Genomic DNA, 20,323 nt, shown 5'->3' with positions numbered 1-20,323 from the left:
GGGCTCCAGGAAGTGACAGGGATTCTTCTTCCTGCTTCTCAGGATAATAGTCTGAAGAAACAAGCTAGAGAGGAACCCGGAGAAGGCAGCTCTATCACAACGTGCAGCGCCATCTTGCGGCAGATTGCTTTCCTTTGTGATTACTAGTAATAGAATAACCCATAACCAACCTTCTCAAGTATTTATTTTACGTTACAGGTACCCCATAGTGTGTCTGCTGGTAGAGAGTGACTGACCCACACTACACATAGAGGACAGGTAGAGAGTGACAGACCCCACACTACACATGGAGGACAGGTAGAGAGTGACTGACCCACACTACACATAGAGGACAGGTAGAGAGTGACTGACCCACACTACACATGGAGGACAGGTAGAGAGTGACTGACCCACACTACACATAGAGGACAGGTAGAGAGTGACTGACCCACACTACACATGGAGGACAGGTAGAGAGTGACAGACCCCACACTACACATGGAGGACAGGTAGAGAGTGACAGACCCCACACTACATATAGAGGACAGGTAGAGAGTGACAGACCCCACACTACACATGGAGGACAGGTAGAGAGTGACAGACCCCACACTACACATGGAGGACAGGTAGAGAGTGACTGACCCACACTACACATGGAGGACAGGTAGAGAGTGACAGACCCCACACTACACATGGAGGACAGGTAGAGAGTGACTGACCCACACTACACATGGAGGACAGGTAGAGAGTGACTGACCCACACTACACATGGAGGACAGGTAGAGAGTGACAGACCCCACACTACACATAGAGGACATGTAGAGAGTGACAGACCCCACACTACACATGGAGGACAGGTAGAGAGAGACAGACCCCACACTACACATGGAGGACAGGTAGAGAGTGACTGACCCACACTACACATGGAGGACAGGTAGAGAGACAGACCATGAACTACACATGGAGGACAGGTAGAGAGTGACAGACCACGCAATACACATGGAGGACAGGTAGAGAGACAGACCATGAACTACACATGGAGGACAGGTAGAGAGTGACAGACCCCACACTACACATGGAGGACAGGTAGAGAGTGACAGACCTCACACTACACATGGAATACAGGTAGAGAGTGACAGACCCCACACTACACATGGAGGACAGGTAGAGAGTGACAGAACCCTCACTACACATGGAGGACAGGTAGGGAGTGACAGACCTCACACTACACATGGAGGACAGGTAGGGAGTGACAGACCACGCAATACACATGAAGGACAGGTAGAGAGTGACAGACCTCACACTACACATGGAGGACAGGTACAGAGACAGACCATGAACTACACATGGAGGACAGGTAGAGAGTGACAGACCACGCAATACACATGGAGGACAGGTAGAGAGACAGACCATGAACTACACATGGAGGACAGGTAGAGAGTGACAGACCACGCAATACACATGGAGGACAGGTAGAGAGACAGACCATGAACTACACATGGAGGACAGGTAGAGAGTGACAGACCCCACACTACACATGGAGGACAGGTAGAGAGTGACAGACCTCACACTACACATGGAGGACAGGTAGAGAGTGACAGACCTCACACTACACATGGAGGACAGGTAGAGAGTGACAGACCTCACACTACACATGGAGGACAGGTACAGAGACAGACCATGAACTACACATGGAGGACAGGTAGAGAGTGACAGACCACGCAATACACATGGAGGACAGGTAGAGAGACAGACCATGAACTACACATGGAGGACAGGTAGAGAGTGACAGACCACACAATACACATGGAGGACAGGTAGAGAGACAGACCATGAACTACACATGGAGGACAGGTAGAGAGTGACAGACCCCACACTACACATGGAGGACAGGTAGAGAGTGACAGACCCCACACTACACATGGAATACAGGTAGAGAGTGACAGACCCCACACTACACATGGAGGACAGGTAGAGAGTGACAGAACCCTCACTACACATGGAGGACAGGTAGGGAGTGACAGACCTCACACTACACATGGAGGACAGGTAGGGAGTGACAGACCACGCAATACACATGAAGGACAGGTAGAGAGTGACAGACCTCACACTACACATGGAGGACAGGTAGGGAGTGACAGACCACACACTACACATGGAGGACAGGTAGAGAGACAGACCATGAACTACACATGGAGGACAGGTAGAGAGTGACAGAACCCACACTACACATGGAGGACAGGTAGAGAGTGACAGACCCCACACTACACATGGAGGACAGGTAGAGAGAGAGACCTCACACTACACATGGAGGACAAGTAGAGAGACAGACCCTGCACTACACATGGAGGACAGGTAGAGAGACAGACCATGAACTACACATGGAGGACAGGTAGAGAGTGACAGACCCCGCACACTACACATGGAGGACAGGTAGAGAGTGACAGAACCCACACTACACATGGAGGACAGGTATAGAGACAGACCATGAACTACACATGGAGGACAGGTAGAGAGACAGACCATGAACTACACATGGAGGACAGGTAGAAAGACAGACCTCACACTACACATGGAGGCAGGGCCGGACTGGCCATAGGGCAATTCTGGCAAATGCCAGAAGGGCTGGTCCCTGTAGTGGGCCGCTCACTCTACAGTCACCGCCGCTCTCCTCAGCAGTCTGCACGCCGGGTGGCATTAATTTGCCTTGCGTGCAGTAGCATCACTGAAAGCAGCAAGTGGCAGCGCGCTGTGCTGTGCCACCCCGGCCCTGCTGTTTAGTGAGATCCTGTGCCCGGCCTATTGCTGAGGAAAGCGCCGGTGCAAGCAGCTTCCTCCTTCCTGTTTAAATGTGTTTGCGCCTTTCAGACATACTTTAATCAGTGACAGCGCCGGGCCTGGGGCTCCGACGTGCAACAACGTGATAAGATCAGCACCTTGCTGACATTATCACACTGCTGCGGGCGCTGCTGAGACAGGTCGGACAGCAGTAAGAGCTCCGTGGAGGAGCTAAAGATGGAATGTGTACTCACTGTGGGTGAGTGAGGAGCAGATTAGGGCACATAACTGAGGAACATTTGTGAAAGGGACACAGCTCTGCGAGAGGCAGTGGGGGGTACTTTATCCAGAGGGGCAGTGTGTGTGAGGGGGGATATTTTACATAACGGCAGTGTGTATATATATATATATATAGATAGATATATATAGTACAGACCAAAAGTTTGGACACACCTGGAGGGTATAATATTTTGGAGAGGGGCAGTGTGTGTGTGGTGGGGTATAATATGGAGGGAGGCAATGTGTGTGTGGGGGGATATAATATTTTGGAGAGGGGCAGTGTGTATACATGGGAGGGGTATAATATTATGGAAGGGGGCAGTGTGTGTGTGGGGGGTATAATGTTATGGAGGGGGGCAGTGTGTGTGTGTGGGGGGTATAATATGGATGGGGCAGTGTGTGTGTGGGGGGGTATAATATGGATGGGGCAGTGTGTGTGTGTGGGGGTATAATATGGAGAGGGGCAGTGTGTGTGTGGGTGGGTATAATATGGAGAGGGGCAGTGTGTGTGTAGGGGGTAGAATATTTGTAGAGGGGCATAGTGTGTGGGGGTATAATATTTCAGAGAGGGGCAGTGTGTATGTGGGTGGAGATATTTTGTGAAGGAAGCACAGCAAGTCTTTATTTAGTAGCGCAGCATGGGAGATATTTATATTTTTGGGGCAGTATAATAATACTTTTGTTTTTAAAGGTGCTGTGTCGGGAAGTGCTGCTGAAGAATAAAGAGGGAAGGCCTCAGAGACAAGCTGTGGGCACGAAATCTCATCATGGCGTTTGTACTGTGCTGAGACATAAGGGACGAGAACAACTCAGATCAAAGAAGATGTCATCTATAAGGTACCTGGATGTAAATGTTTATTTGTGATGCTGCCTGCTTCTTAGCAGTACTGTGGTTCCAGTATGGTCCGCAGTCTGATAATTATTGATAACAACTCCCAGCATCTCCTTACCATTGATAAGGACAAACTGGGAGTTGTTGGGTTATGTGATACAATTGTGCATGGGGCTAAGCATGGTGATTTACTAATGTACTGATGGTGGTTTTTCCTCTGCATTCATGTGCTGACGGTGTTTCTGAAGTTACAATCATGTGCTGATGGTGGTTCTTGCACTGCATTCATGTACTACTGGTGGTTCTGGCACTGCATTTATGTGCTGGTTCTGGTGCTACATATATGTGCTGATGGTGGTTCTGGTGCTACATTCATGTGCTTATGGTGATTCTGGCACTGCATTCATGTTCTAGTGGTGGTTCTGGTGCTACATTCATGTGCTTATGGTGGCTCTGGTGCTGCATTCATGTGCTGATGATGGTTCTGGTGCGCCATTCATGTACTGATGGTGGTTCTGAACTTGACAATCCAAAACAAGTTTCATGGCTATAACATAAAAAGCTTAAAAATAATCAAAACTTTGTTTTGAGATTATGAGGAGAATTTGGCAAGACTCTGCTCAGTTTCTGCTCCAAAAACATTGTAAATTAACATGTTTACACATATTTTTTAAGCAAAATGTCTCCAAATCCTCCTCAAATATTTATTTCCAGTGATGTATTCATGTAAATACCCTTTCCATGATGCTGACTGCTCACATCGTCTTGATGTCTGATGTGTCCTTCTTATTGTAAAAAATACAAACTGCTGTTGAGCCTGAAGTCTATAACTGTCTGCATCTCTGACATTACAGCAGCGGCGCTGTAGCCAATCAGTTAGCTGCTGAGCACCTTGATTGGTTGCAGCGCTGTCATTGTGATGTGACATCAGCGCTGCAGACAATAGGAGACCTGGGGAGAGTGAATAAAACAAACACATAATGCACAGAATGGGTTTCCAAAACTGGAAAACCTAAGGTTATGTGCACACAAGGTTTTTTAAACTTAAGCAACACCGCGAAGTTTGTTAAGAAACCTGAAGTGGTTAAAAAAAATGCTGAAAAGCCTGAACCTGCGCACAGTAATAGATGCAGATGGTCACTCATTGTGAGTGTTTTTCATAGTGGTTTCCATGGTGGGATCTGCCCCCAAAAATGTCATTGCACATTCCCTAAGTGGTATGCAGCCAAAATTAGCACCAGTGACAACAACAGCTTCCCTGATCAGCTATCTGTAGAATAGGTCATCAATATTAGTTCAGGGGGATGTGATTTTGTATCCCTGCCCATCAGCTATATGACCGCAGCATTATATGGAGAGCAGCATCCTCTTCATTATCTGCGAGACCCAACTCTGTAGGGAAAATAGCGGCTTCACCAGGTCCTGCAACTAACGGCAATAAATAGGCCTGAGCGGTAATACTGGACGCAGCCGTGACTACATGTTATATGGTCGTGTTACACAATCTACAAGTGCACAAAGATATTACACATTCACCACGCGAAAAGTGGGCCTGTGTACCCCCAAATGCCAGAGCTGAATTTTAGTCCCAGTCCAGCCCTGCATGGAGGACAGGTAGAGAGGGACAGAACCCTCACTACACATGGAGGATAGGAAGAGAGTGACATACCCCGCACTACACATGGAGGACAGGTAGAAAGTGACAGTCCACGCACTACACATGGAGGACAGGTAGAGAGAGACAGACCCCACACTACACATGGAGGACAGGTAGAGAGTGACAGAACCCACACTACACATAGAGGACAGGTAGAGAGAGACAGACCCCACACTACACATGGAGGACAGGTAGAGAGTGACAGACCCCACACTACACATGGAGGACAGGTAGAGAGAGACAGACCCCACACTACACATGGAGGACAGGTAGAGAGTGACAGACCCCACACTACACATGGAGGACAGGTAGAGAGAGACAGACCCCACACTACACATGGAGGACAGGTAGAGAGTGACAGACCCCACACTACACATGGAGGACAGGTAGAGAGTGACAGACCATGCAATACACATGAAGGAGAGGTAGAGAGTGACAGACCCCACACTACACATGGAGAACAGGTAGAGAGAGACAGACCCCGAACTACACATGGAGGACAGGTAGGGAGTGACGGAACCCACACTACACATGAAGGACAGGTAGAGAAAGACAGACCCCACACTACACATGGAGGACAGGTAGAGAGTGACAGACCACGCAATACACATGAAGGACAGGAAGAGAGTGACAGACTCCACACTACACATGAAGGACAGGTAGAGAGTGACAGACCCCATACTACACATGAAGGACAGGTATAAAGTGACAGACCCCACACTACACATGGAGAACAGATGGAGAGAGACAGACCCCGAACTACACATGGAGGACAGGTAGAGAGTGACAGACACCGCACTACACATGGAGGACAGGTAGAGAGTGACAGAACCCGCACTACACATGGAGGACAGGTAGAGAGTGACAGAACCCACACTACACATGGAGGACAGGTATAGAGTGACAGAACCCACACTACACATGGAGGACAGGTAGGGAGAGACAGACCCCGCACTACACATGGAGGACAGGTAGAGAGTGACAGAACCCTCACTACATATGGAGGACAGGTAGAGAGTGACAGACCCCACACTACACATGGAGGACAAGTAGAGAGTGACAGAACCCTCAATACACATGGAGGACAGGTAGAGAGAGAGACCCCACACTACACATGGAGGATAGGTAGAGAGTGACAGACCACACAATACACATGAAAGACAGGTAGAGAGTGACAGAACCCACACTACACATGGAGGACAGGTAGAGAGAGACAGACCCTGCATTACACATAGAGGACAGGTAGAGAGAGACAGACCCCGCACTACACATGGAGAGGAGGTAAAGAGTGACAGAACCTACACTATACATGAAGGACAGGTAGAAAGTGACAGAACCCGTACTACACATGGAGAACAGGTAGAGAGTGACAGAACCCTCACACTACCCATGGAGGACAGGTAGAGAGTGACAGAACCCACACTACACATGGAGGACAGGTAGAGAGTGACAGAACCCACACTACAAATGGAGGACATGTAGAGAGAAACAGACCCCACACTACACATGGAGGATAGGAAGAGAATGACATACCCCGCACTATACATGTAGGACAGGTAGAGAGTGACAGACCATGCACTACACATGGAGGACAGGTAGAGAGAGACAGACCACGCAATACACATGAAGGACAGGTAGAAAGTGACAGACCCCACACTACACATGGAGAACAGATAGAGAGAGACAGACCCCGAACTACACATGGAGGACAGGTAGGGAGTGATAGACCGCACACTACACATGGAGGACAGGTAGAAAGTGACAGACCCCACACTACACATGGAGGACAGGTAGAGAGTGACAGACCATGCAATACACATGAAGGAGAGGTAGAGAGTGACAGACCCCACACTACACATGGAGGACAGGTAGGGAGTGACGGAACCCACACTACACATGAAGGACAGGTAGAGAAAGACAGACCCCACACTACACATGGAGGACAGGTAGAGAGTGACAGACCACGCAATACACATGAAGGACAGGTAGAGAGTGACAGACTCCACACTACACATGAAGGACAGGTAGAGAGTGACAGACCCCATACTACACATGAAGGACAGGTATAAAGTGACAGACCCCACACTACACATGGAGAACAGATAGAGAGAGACAGACCCCGAACTACACATGGAGGACAGGTAGAGAGTGACAGACACCGCACTACACATGGAGGACAGGTAGAGAGTGACAGAACCCGCACTACACATGGAGGACAGGTAGAGAGTGACAGAACCCACACTACACATGGAGGACAGGTATAGAGTGACAGAACCCACACTACACATGGAGGACAGGTAGGGAGAGACAGACCCCGCACTACACATGGAGGACAGGTAGAGAGTGACAGAACCCTCACTACATATGGAGGACAGGTAGAGAGTGACAGACCCCACACTACACATGGAGGACAAGTAGAGAGTGACAGAACCCTCAATACACATGGAGGACAGGTAGAGAGAGAGACCCCACACTACACATGGAGGATAGGTAGAGAGTGACAGACCACACAATACACATGAAAGACAGGTAGAGAGTGACAGAACCCACACTACACATGGAGGACAGGTAGAGAGAGACAGACCCTGCATTACACATAGAGGACAGGTAGAGAGAGACAGACCCCGCACTACACATGGAGAGGAGGTAAAGAGTGACAGAACCTACACTATACATGAAGGACAGGTAGAAAGTGACAGAACCCGTACTACACATGGAGAACAGGTAGAGAGTGACAGAACCCTCACACTACCCATGGAGGACAGGTAGAGAGTGACAGAACCCACACTACACATGGAGGACAGGTAGAGAGTGACAGAACCCACACTACAAATGGAGGACATGTAGAGAGAAACAGACCCCACACTACACATGGAGGATAGGAAGAGAATGACATACCCCGCACTATACATGTAGGACAGGTAGAGAGTGACAGACCATGCACTACACATGGAGGACAGGTAGAGAGAGACAGACCACGCAATACACATGAAGGACAGGTAGAAAGTGACAGAACCCGTACTACACATGGAGAACAGATAGAGAGAGACAGACCCCGAACTACACATGGAGGACAGGTAGGGAGTGATAGACCGCACACTACACATGGAGGACAGGTAGAAAGTGACGGACCCCACAGTACACATGGAGGACAGGTAGAGAGAGACAGACCCCGAACTACACATGGAGGACAGGTAGAGAGTGACAGACACCACACTACACATGGAGGACAGGTAGAGAGTGACAGAACCCACACTACACATGGAGGACAGGTAGAGAGTGACAGACACCACACTACACATGGAGGACAGGTAGAGAGTGACAGAACCCACACTACACATGGAGGACAGGTAGAGAGTGACAGAACCCACACTACACATGGAGGACTGGTAGAGAGTGACAGACCCCACACTACACATGGAGGACAGGTAGAGAGTGACAGACCCCGCACTACACATGGAGGGCAGGAAGAGAGTGACAGACCCCGCACTACACATGGAGGACAGGTAGAGAGTGACAGACACCACACTACACATGGAGGACAGGTAGAGAGTGACAGACACCACACTACACATGGAGGACAGGTAGAGAGTGACAGAACCCACACTACACATGGAGGACAGGTAGAGAGTGACAGAACCCACACTACACATGGAGGACTGGTAGAGAGTGACAGACCCCACACTACACATGGAGGACAGGTAGAGAGTGACAGACCACGGACTACACATGGAGGGCAGGAAGAGAGTGACAGAACAAGACCTACACATGGAATACACGTAGAGAGTGACAAACCCCACGCTACACATGGAGAACAGGTATTGAGTGACAGAACCCTCACACTACCTATGGAGGACAGGTAGAGAGTGACAGAGGCCACACTACACATGGAGGACAGGTAGAGAGTGACAGACCACGCACTACACATGGAGGACAGGTAGAGAGAGAGACCCCACACTACACATGGAGGACAGGTAGAGAGTGACAGACCACACAATACACATGAAGGACAGGTAGAGAGTGACAGAACCCACACTACACATGGAGGACAGGTAGAGAGTGACAGACCACGCAATACACATGAAGGACAGGTAGAGAGTGACAGACCCCACACTACACATGGAGAACAGGTAGAGAGAGACAGACCCCGAACTACACATGGAGGACAGGTAGAGAGTGACAGACACCGCACTACATATGGAGGGCAGGTAGAGAGTGACAGACCCCACACTACACATGGAGAACAGATAGAGAGAGAGACAGACCCCGAACTACACATGGAGGACAGGTAGAGAGTGACAGAACCCACACTACACATGGAGGACAGGTAGAGAGTGACAGAACCCACACTACACATGGAGGACAGGTAGAGAGTGACAGAACCCACACTACACATGGAGGACAGGTAGAGAGTGACAGAACCCACACTACACATGGAGGACAGGTAGAGAGTGAGCGACCCCACACTACACATGGAGGACAGGTAGAGAGTGAAAGACCACGCACTACACATGGAGGGCAGGTAGAGAGTGACAGATCACGCACTACACATGGAATACAGGCAGAGTGACAAACCCCACGCTACACATGGAGAACAGGTATTGAGTTACAGAACCCTCACTTTACCCATGGAGGACAGGTAGAGAGTGACAGAACCCACACTACACATGGAGGACAGGTAGAGAGTGACAGACTCCACACTACACATGGAGGACAGTTAGAGAGAGACAGACCCCACACTACACTACACGCGGGGCGGACTGCCGGGGCTGTTGTCATTTCCGGCACTGCGTCCTCCAAGACCGGGATGGGTGATGGGTTCTGGCATGGTACGGGTGCCGGTGCCTGGGCGATGTATAAGCGAATATGTCTGGCTCACAGGTAATGGTAATAAGGTAATATGGAGTTTTCAACCTTATTACTCCCTGCTCGTTGTATCTCATACTGATGTTATGATCTCATAAGTGTTCTCGTTCTGGCAAATCTCTCACTCTGTAGCATTTAGCCTGTTGGAGGCAACTGAGAATCTCTCAGTGAGGGGCTCTCAACCACCTGTATGGTTCCTTTTTGAAGGCACTGTTCATCAGTCCAGGTAGTGTGCTTCTCTCAGTTGATACTTTCTTATGCTCACTGTATACACCTTGATTATAATATTATCATTGCTTTTCATCTAGCTAAAACCCTTGACACGTGTTAACCCAAGCCTGTTGGTATTCTTACCCATTTCAGTGTTGATAGACAGACACGTGAGGTACACATGCTCTTTGTGAATCGTTTTTCCGATACGTCATGCAATACATAATCATTGTTCCTTGATGACTTACGTGGTTTTCTTTTAATTTGCAATTTATATGCAGGATCACAGTGTTTGATCCCATTATACTCACCGATATTGACCAGCTGTCATTGCATGTGTACCACCGCAGTGTTGATATAGGTGGGTGCTTGCTGTACTCATGTTGTTATCATCATGCATTGTTCCAAACTGAATAGGTTTTTGTACTTCTCATATAACCCCTGTTCACATATCCTTGAGTTTATTGTGTGCAGCACATGACTATGTGCATGTTGTATGTGATATATGTAATCGCATCAATTGATGAAATACTCTGTATTGATTTCCTTCTTCTTTTTTTCTGTATATATTTCCTATGTCTATAGATAAATCAATCCTTGACAAAGACCATTTTTGACGGTCGAAACGTCGGATGTATTATCATCAACCTACTGCATAAATAAACGACATTTTGCATTCAAAGAGTTGTTCTATAAGTTTTCTTTTTTGTGTGCCAGAATTATTATTATATTGGTGCCTGGGCGATGACGTGCTTGCTGCTGGCGGCTTCCTCGGGCTGGTCCTCACGGGCTGGTGGGACGGATTCCGCTGCCGGCGTTAGTGGCAGTGGACCGAGCGGGGCGTCAGCGGCAACCGGTACAGGCGGCGAGGGAGGCAGTATGGCCTGCAGGGGCAGACCGGGTCCCTCAGCCTGATCGGCCGGTCCCTGTGGGACATAGAGGCGTGGGTCGCTTACCTGCTCCTCCAAGATTGCCTCCACTTCACGGGCCCGCACGGCTGCAGCCAGCTCCTCCATCTCAGCCACCCACCGCTCCAAGATAAAGCGCGCCTGCGCCTGGATCCGGCGGCATATTTGCTGCGTCCGGGCTTCTACCGAGGCCGCTATTCAGGGCTTGAGCTCCTGCACTCCGGGCTTGCCAGATGGGTCGGCAATGTTGCTCTTTCGGGGTCCAGGAACAAAGAGGGTGGCAGGGTCCCTGTCCTTTATCTGCTCGGTCACATGTCGCAGAATCTTCACCCGCCCCCACTTGGTCTTTTGCAGGCACTCCTCTTTTAGGCCTGTAAGTTTCATTTTGCCACTTCTGGCCTTGCTTTCCAGCCGTGTTCACAGGGGGCGGGGCTTCGGCTTTCACGCCCTTTTCTCGGGGATGGAGACCCCGGGCAGGAATTTTCGAGCCAAAAAATGGTGACAAGATGGCGGTTTCTGGAAATTTTGCAACGGATCACCGCTGACTTCAATACAAGGCGCACTTCCACAAGGTAAGTGGATGGATATCTATCCTGTTCGTGATGCCAAGTTTCGGGGTGTGCCGCCCCCGTGCCAGCAGTCTGCCGCTGCTCGGATCCGGACCTTCCAGTGGGTGGCTCGAGGGTCTCCGGACCCTGGGGGTCCTGTGGACACTCCGAATGAAAAAGGGGAAGGGATGGTGGATGTGGACGCTGGCCCATGGGATCTCTGAGCCTTTTATCCCCCTCAGTGGGCTGTTGTCTTCTAATAGGGACTTTAGGTGGGACAGGACCTCTAGTCTTGGCCTCAATCGTTTAATTAACTAGTTCCAGTCGCTTCTGGTCCCGGCTTCAGGGTTCGAGTACCCCCTGTGTGCTCCGGTTTCCGAGTCGGTTCCCCGGGTCGGTACCTATGTCCCGGTCCACCTCGGTTCCACCGAGCTGTCCTCCCGGCTCCTGCAGACGGAGACCGCCATCTGCCTCCTAGCCAATGGCACCAGGGCTCCTACCCTGGCACCGTTCAATTTGGGGTATTCGCCTCTGCTGGAGCTGCACCCAGCTCCAGCCCCCACTCCTCTCCAACTTGAACTCTAACACTTTTCTTTTTGTTTTCCCGTCCCGGGCTGTCTAGACTCCTTGGTGGGCGTCTTCCAACCGCCTGGTTCCGCCCCCTGGTGTGTCCATCTAGCCCTGGGGGGGGGACTAGTTTTTAAAGGTCTACACATCAAACTTAGATAATAGTATAATGCCTCAAGCATATGGACAAATATTGGAAAATACAATGAAAAATGCTACTTGCTAACTTGAACATGTGAATAATGAATTGCATACCTGCCATGAATATTAGGAAAACGAGATATTTAGCGATCGCATTGATCAATGTAACTGAGCCCCAAAACCTCGTCAAGGTATATCTCTATATTGGGGTCCCTAGCTCTGTGACCCTAACTGTGTGTCATCTCATTGCAATTAAAAACTGCTGTGGGTGGAGAGGGGTAACTAAGGACTTTCTTATATAGGAGATGGAAAAAACATGGCCGAAAGGGGCGGAGCTGTGTTCACATTCAGAAAAAAAACTACATATAACTGAATAGGATAACTGAAGTGAGCATTATACTATTATCTAAGTTTGATGTGCAGCCTTATCCGTATATAGTATGTATTTTTTGGCTTGCACTCATAATATATATATTAGTGCTCACTTCAGTTATCCTATTCAGTTATATGTAGTTTTTTTTTCTGATTGTGAACACAGCTCCGCCCCTTTCGGCCATGTTTTTTCCATCTCCTATATAAGAAAGTCCTTAGTTACCCCTCTCCACCCACAGCAGTTTTTAATTGCAATTAGATGACACACAGTTAGGGTCACAGAGCTAGGGACCCCAATATAGAGATATACCTTGACGAGGTTTTGGGGCTCAGTTATATTGATCAATGCGATCGCTAAATATCTCGTTTTCCTAATATTCATGGCAGGTATGCAATTCATTATTCACATGTTCAAGTTAGCAAGTAGCATTTTTCATTGTATTTTCCAATATTTGTCCATATGCTTGAGGCATTATACTATTATCTAAGTTTGATGTGCAGCCTTATCCGTATATAGTATGTATTTTTTGGCTTGCACTCATAATATATATATTAGTGCTCACTTCAGTTATCCTATTCAGTTATATGTAGTTTTTAAAGGTCGTCTGCTATCACCTATGAGGGAAGGTGTTGTGAAGGGGCCTATTTGTGACTACCTGGCCCGGCCAGGGCGTCACACCACACATGGAGAACAGGTACAGAGTTACAGACTCCGCACTAGACATGGAGGACAGGTAGAGAGAGTCAGACCCTGGACTATACATGGAGGACAGGTAGAGAGTGACAGAACCCACAATACACATGAAGGACAGGTAGAGAGTGACAGAACCCTGACTACACATGGAGGACAGGTAGAGAGTGACAGAACCCACAATACACATGGAGGACAGGTAGAGAGTGACAGACCCCGCACTATACATGGAGAACAGGTACAGAGTGACAGACCCCACACTACACATGGAGGACAGGTAGAGAGAGACAGACCCCGCACTACACATGGAGGACAGGTAGAGAGAGACAGACCCCACACTACACATGGAGGACAGGTAGAGAGTGACAGACCCCGCACTATACATGGAGAACAGGTACAGAGTGACAGACCCCACACTACACATGGAGGACAGGTAGAGAGAGACAGACCCCGCACTACACATGGAGGACAGGTAGAGAGAGACAGACCCCACACTACACATGGAGGACAGGTAGAGAGAGACAGACCCCACACTACACATGGAGGACAGGTAGAGAGAGACAGACCCCGCACTACACATGGAGGACAGGTAGAGAGAGACAGACCCCACACTACACATGGAGGACAGGTAGAGAGTGACAGACCACGCACTACACATGGAATACAGGTATAGAGACAGACCATGAACTACACATGGAGAACAGGTAGAGAAACAGACCTCACACTACACATGGAGGGCAAGTAGAAAGAGACAAACCCTGCACTACACATATGGAGGTGACAGAACCCACAATACACATGAAGGACAGGTAGAGAGTGACAGAACCCACAATACACATGGAGGACAGGTAGAGAGTGATAGACCCTGGACTATACATGGAGGACAGGTAGCAAGTTACAGACCCCACACTACACATGGAGGACAGGTTGAGAGTGACAGAACCCTCACACTACACATGGAGGACAGGTAGAGAGAGACAGACCCCGCACTCACTACACATGGAGGACAGGTAGAGAGTGACAGACCCCACACTACACATGGAGGACAGGTAGAGAGTGACAGACCTAACACTACACATGGAGGACAGGTAGAGAGAGACAGACCCCGCACTACACATAGAGGACAGGTAGAGAGTGACAGACCCCGCACTATACATGGAGAACAGGTACAGAGTGACAGAGCCCTCACACTACACATGGAGGAGTGGTAGAGAGAGACAGACCCCGCACTACACATGGAGGACAGGTAGAGAGAGACAGACCCCACACTACACATGGAGGACAAGTAGAGAGTGACAGAACCCTCAATACACATGGAGGACAGGTAGAGAGTGATAGACCCCACACTACATATGGAGGACAGGTAGAGAGTGACAGAACCCTCACTACACATGGAGGGCAAGTAGAGAGAGACAAACCCCACACTACACATGCAGGACAGGTAGAAAGGGACAGACCACGCACTACACATGGAGGACAGGTAGAGAGAGACAGACCCCACACTACACATGGAGGACAGGTAGAGAGTGACAGACCACGCACTACACATGGAATACAGGTATAGAGACAGACCATGAACTACACATGGAGGACAGGTAGAGAAACAGACCTTACACTACATATGGAGGACAGGTAGAGAGTGACAGAACCCTCACTACACATGGAGGGCAAGTAGAGAGAGACAGACCCTGCACTACACATGGAGGACAGGTAGAGAGTGATAGACCCTGGACTATACATGGAGGACAGGTAGCAAGTTACAGACCCCACACTACACATGGAGGACAGGTTGAGAGTGACAGAACCCTCACACTACACATGGAGGACAGGTAGAGAGAGACAGACCCCGCACGACACATGGAGGACAGGTAGAGAGTGACAGACCCCACACTACACATGGAGGACAGGTAGAGAGTGACAGACCCCACACTACACATGGAGGACAGGTAGAGAGAGACAGACCCCGCACTACACATGGAGGACAGGTAGAGAAAGAGACCTCACACTACACATGGAGGGCAGGTAGAGAGTGATAGACCCCACACTACATATGTAGGACAGGTAGAGAGTGACAGAGCATGCACTACACATGGAGGACAGGTAGAGAGTGACAGAACCCCCACACTACACATGGAGAGCAGGTAGAGAGTGACAGACCCCACACTACACATGGAGAGCAGGTAGAGAGTGACAGACCCCACACTACACAAGGAGAGCAGGTAGAGAGTGACAAACCCCACACTACACATGGAGAGCAGGTAGAGAGTGACAAACCCCACACTACACATGGATTACCACTATTCTGACTACCACTGCCCCCTCCCGCACACAGCTTAGATGCAGAATGGGAAGGTGTACAATAAACTGCAATTCTGGGAAAACCATTACATTACTGTGTCTTTTTTATTGATTTTCAGTGTGGGAGATCAAACTTTTTTTTTACAATTGCGACATTTTTTTCGCCAGTAATAAAACATTTGTAACGTTGTTTAATTTTTAAAACTGACACCACCATAAGACGTTCTGGGGTATAAGAGGGGTTGCCTGGTCAAATAATTTTAATGACCTATCCTACGGATAGATCATCAATATCAGCTAAATGAGCGGGCAACCCATATTAATGGGACATACCGTATAGTCACCGACATTACCCAATATGATATTATCAACCCAGTAATTGTATTTCATGTACCAATACCCTATATTGGAACCATTAGCCCGTGTCCCTGAAAGCATCCCAATGACATCAGCAAAGCTGTCACCAAGGGAAATAGTGTTGGACCCCCATAGGGGGTGCATAGATAAAATGCTATAGTATTGGGACACTTGGCACTTTCTGTCCAGTGTGCATCTTATACTGGAATCTTCCAGAATATAAGATCTTCTGGGAGCATATTGGTCCTAGACTTTCCTAATAATACTTAATAACATTGAAATATCTTATCTTTGCACAGGTCATGTGAGATAGAGATTAATTCATTGCAATAAGAGATTATTAAACAGGTTATTAATCTACCAGAACAGAGCTATTAGGTGTTTTTTTCTGATGTCTAATACATTTTTATTTTATTCTCATTTCTGCCAGCTCTACAAGTATAAAAATGTGTGCCTGGTGATGAAACACTACACCGCTTAGCTTTCTATTTTTATAGCAGATCCATGGAACTGCCCGTGAGTCTTGGGAGTCTGGATGACTCTTCTTTTCTAAATTTGATTTTCGAGGAGCAGTCACAAGCATCTAATAATGCATCGAGCAAATCTAAGATTACATTATCTTGCCTGAAATGGCTATTTCATCTAGATATGTGAAGATGTTTGTCACTGGCTAATATATGCAAATGACCTTTCAAGACTCTCCGACCTTCATTTACCGGAACAAATGCCTTGTCAATGAGAAAGAAATATATGAAGTGACAGAGAGCACATAGTAGTGGTACAGGCTGCTATAAGTTCAGTAGAAATCACTTTTGGTTGTATGAAGAGAAGTAGAGGATTTGGGGCCCTGTAACAAAAAAATGGCGCTCTAAACTCTTAAGGATGTGTGGTACAATTTCTATGACCACAAAAACTCTTCCAATGCGTAAATTTCAGGAGAATAGGTTTGTAAAAAAAAACTAGTCTCAACAGTTCAGAATGATCCTTGGTGCTAAGGTATTAAGATAGTCCACAGTGGTTTTGAGTCCTCAGTGTCGTCATGTCATGAAGCTGTGCAGTCCACTGGTGTGACGGTGACGTGTTATAGTGACATTTTGCCCTTGTCATTAAATAAGTGCACAGAGGACAAGCATTGAAATCCTGTAAAGAGTTTTAGATGGTCATATAATACAAAAAGCTTTGTGTTGTTGATAGTAGAGGTCTAATGTCCGTTATTGCTGGGGGGCACACAGGATTTTCAGTCTGTCTGCTACCTCTGCATTTTGACCCTCTAAAGGTCTTTTCCTGTCTAGATTAAATACAAGTTATAGTGGCAAGCCATAGGGCTAAAAGAAGATATACTCAACTCTGGAAACCTCTCCCAGCTAGAGTACTACCATTCAGACGTTCTCCATTGCACCGGAAACGATGACATCCCGACCACCCGTCTTATAATTTTGCAGATTGAATGACTTTTGGTCACAACGTCATCATTAGTGGTCCAGCGGAGACCATCAGAACAGTAGCACTGGAGGACGATGCGGATCACAAGGTGAGTGATTAGGAATATGTCTGTTTTTTTTATTGGAGTCATGAATGAAAATCACACATACAAATCTATGGGTCTATGAAAATCTGGACAGCACACGGATGCCATCAGTGTACAGTCTGTGTCATGTCCATGATTAACATTGCAATGAACAGAACAAGCTTTACATTTTTTTTATTTTTGACATATATGAAAAATTACTGATGTCTGAAACTGCAGATGAGACAGTCGGCTGATGAACACAACTTTAGCGCAGCTTTACTAGACATAACATATATCACCTTCCAGCTAGATCTAGGTCATAGTGCTTGGCAAGCATAAGATCACTAGAAGTGTTTCCTATTTTAGCCTGAACTGTAGGTCATGGTTAAACAAGATACTTGTGTGACCTCGGAACATAGAACATGCACGTCAAACTAGGAACACTCGACCCACAATCTTTCCATCTCTTCTAAGATCTCAAAGCAGAAGTGGATGGAATTACATAATTTATTACTTTTATTTTCTTTATACATTGGGTCATATTAATCAATCATATCTAATTCTTAAAGGGGTTGTCTCAAAATCTTAAATGGGTAAAATTGCATAATGCTTGTAAAACCAAGAATGGAGGAATGTTTAGTTATATAGTTAACAGCTCATTGGCTTAGTTTCAGGCCACCCTGCAGTCTCAGAGTGGTTAGTTACCAAGGTAAGGACCACACACCGGTAGCAAGCTCTATATCTAGAGCCTGATCAGTTCTGCTCTGAAGCTGGATGGATATCTGGATCTGGCCACCTTAAGTCCCTCTATGCTTCTCCCATACTGCAGAGGTAACGTTGCCTCTGGCAGCTGTCTAGAAAAGCTGTTTTTGAACAAGCGATGCAACCATGCCTCTGTCAAGGGGTGTGACTAGATAACTTGGCACAGGTGAGCGTAAACTGGCCCTCAGGCTAGGGGAGCCCTAGCTGACCCTGATCCCATAGATATGTTTGAAGGTGACAATGTTTGAGCCGCTTTCCTTGTCGTAGCTCCTGAACAACCCTAGTCTAGTGGCCCCCAAACTTTTCCAAAATTTCAGTGCACTGTTTTGCATGTTAGGGGACTCTTTTCTTGGAAACCATGCTCCTTTTATTTATATTTTGTTGTGAAGGTATGGAAAGTGTCTAAGTGCAAATCATGAAACACATTTTTGGTTACTGCAAATTGCAAGAGAGCTCTGGTAGATTTTAATATAATTCTTTCACTATCTTTCCCACCATGTTTATAAGAACACAATTATTATCATATGATCATATTATTGTGACATAAAATCTGAACATTTGTAACTATATTACACAAAACTGAAATACAGATAGATTTTATTTTTATTAAAATATCCAGAATATTTTTTATGCCATAAATAAATGATATTTAAAGAAGTCAACCCATGAAGGTTTTTAAAATAAATATGTGCATGTACGGTGGCCTGTCAGTACCAGCTTGCAGCAGTGTCTGACATGCCATCTGCAGTCTCACACTGCTTGTATAATGCATTGTCATGTTGGTGCATGACAATGCATTTGTCAGTTTTCCAGGTTTTCCAGTTCTCTTTTGAATGAGCTTGCCCTCGGTTAACATGGAGTTTACTGTTCTGTTGCCCTACTTCCTGTCCAGCTGCTTAAAAGGCCGCCTCTAAGCCTAGTCCAGTGCCTGAGTATACTGCTTGCTGTGTGCTCCTGCTTTGCTGCTGCTAATCCTGTTTGCCTTTGGATCCTCCTAAAGACTACCGACCGACCGACTCTGGACCTTACCCAGTTTCTCAAGCTGTGCCCGGATTCCGTCTGCCATCTTCGGTCAGCACTCTGCCCGGTTCTCTCTGGTTCGTAACCACTCTGGACATTCATCCCGTACGGACACTCCTGGACTTTTACCGCTTGCCCCTTGTGTCCCGGCTGCTGCGCATTTAGGCCTTCCGGGGTGATTGCCGGACAGTCCCTGTATAGGGGTTCGCTCTGGTGGTCTCCCTGGGGGAGTCCGGTGCGTGGCCCCGGGAATTCCCTTCGCTCCGTTTCGGGAAGGTATTGTGTGTATTTGTACCGCTGTGTTTTCCGTTGTGTATCTACCGTGGTTACATATTATAAAATATCTTGTACCAAGAACTCGTCTCTGATTGTCATTGCCCTACGCTATCGAAATCCTCAGAACATATATAAGTATTACATTATACTCAGGCCATAAGAGGATTTCGCTGGGGCAATGACTGAGACACGAGTAGATCAGCTCTTCTCCATGATTAACTCCCTGCAGCAGGAGATGGAGGCGGTGCAGAATAAACTTAGAGATGTGGAGG

The 20,323-nt window shown here is 47.6% G+C and overlaps 1 long non-coding RNA gene across 1 annotated transcript in view; it reads left to right on the top strand.

The window, feature by feature from the left end:
• Positions 1–2,882: 2,882 nt before the first annotated feature.
• The window catches only part of LOC142299613 (uncharacterized), a 43,372-nt gene continuing 25,931 nt past the window's right edge, over positions 2,883–20,323 (top strand). Inside the window, exons 1-2 of the long non-coding RNA XR_012752658.1 lie at positions 2,883–3,016; positions 3,728–3,873. This is a non-coding gene — a long non-coding RNA (uncharacterized LOC142299613). The remainder of the gene's footprint in view (positions 3,017–3,727; positions 3,874–20,323) is intronic.

Source organism: Anomaloglossus baeobatrachus, chromosome 1 (assembly GCF_048569485.1).
Source record: "Anomaloglossus baeobatrachus isolate aAnoBae1 chromosome 1, aAnoBae1.hap1, whole genome shotgun sequence".
NCBI lineage: Eukaryota > Metazoa > Chordata > Amphibia > Anura > Aromobatidae > Anomaloglossus > Anomaloglossus baeobatrachus.
Note: the sequence above shows the minus strand (reverse complement) of the source record. Positions and strands in the feature narration are given on the sequence as shown.